This window comes from Nanorana parkeri, unplaced genomic scaffold (genome assembly GCF_000935625.1).
Source record: "Nanorana parkeri isolate BGI_ZX_2015 unplaced genomic scaffold, ASM93562v1 scaffold34, whole genome shotgun sequence".
Lineage (NCBI taxonomy): Eukaryota > Metazoa > Chordata > Amphibia > Anura > Dicroglossidae > Nanorana > Nanorana parkeri.
Window position 1 is genome coordinate 1,209,631 of NW_017306302.1, and position 695 is coordinate 1,210,325.

Consider the following 695-nt stretch of genomic DNA (forward strand, 5'->3'; position numbering starts at 1 on the left):
AACTGTTTAGACTCAGTTCATGTTCTGTGTGTAATTTGAGTCTTGAGCTATTGAGTTTTGTGAGCAACAGGCATTTCCCGCAAAGAAGATATGACATGTAAACAGAAGACTAGAGATCAGTGTGCTGTCTAAAACTTAAAATTATGCACAATAACTTCCTTAGGAGGTGCTGCTTCTTATGTCTGCTTTCCAGACCCTCCTGACCCTTTTACCCATGATCTGGCCTACAGCTACCATAAAATACTCACTGACCCACCAGCAGCGACTGTAGGAAAGACATTGGGTTTGATTTACTAACCTTTTAAACACACCACGCATGTGTATACACCTCTGTAGTGTGTTCCCTCCCAGCATGATCTATGGGAGGAATCGAAACACCTTTGTAATGTGTACACACCCAGCAGGTGTGTTGTTCAAAGCCCTGCAATGAATTGCAAGGTAATGTGGTGTAAATTAGCTCTATGTTATGTTGCTTGCGTTGATGAATGCAGGAATGTAAATGCATGAGCTAACCATTTTTGTCTAAACTGTGAAGCAGCATTATATATGCATCATGTGCATGATTTTTCCATATATGGCATTAGTGGAAATATGCTTTTAGAGACTTTTTGGTTGATAAATACGTTTTGCTGTGTGAAAATCACACACACCTGGTGTGTGTGTGTGTTTAGGTTAGTAAATCAACCCCATTGACT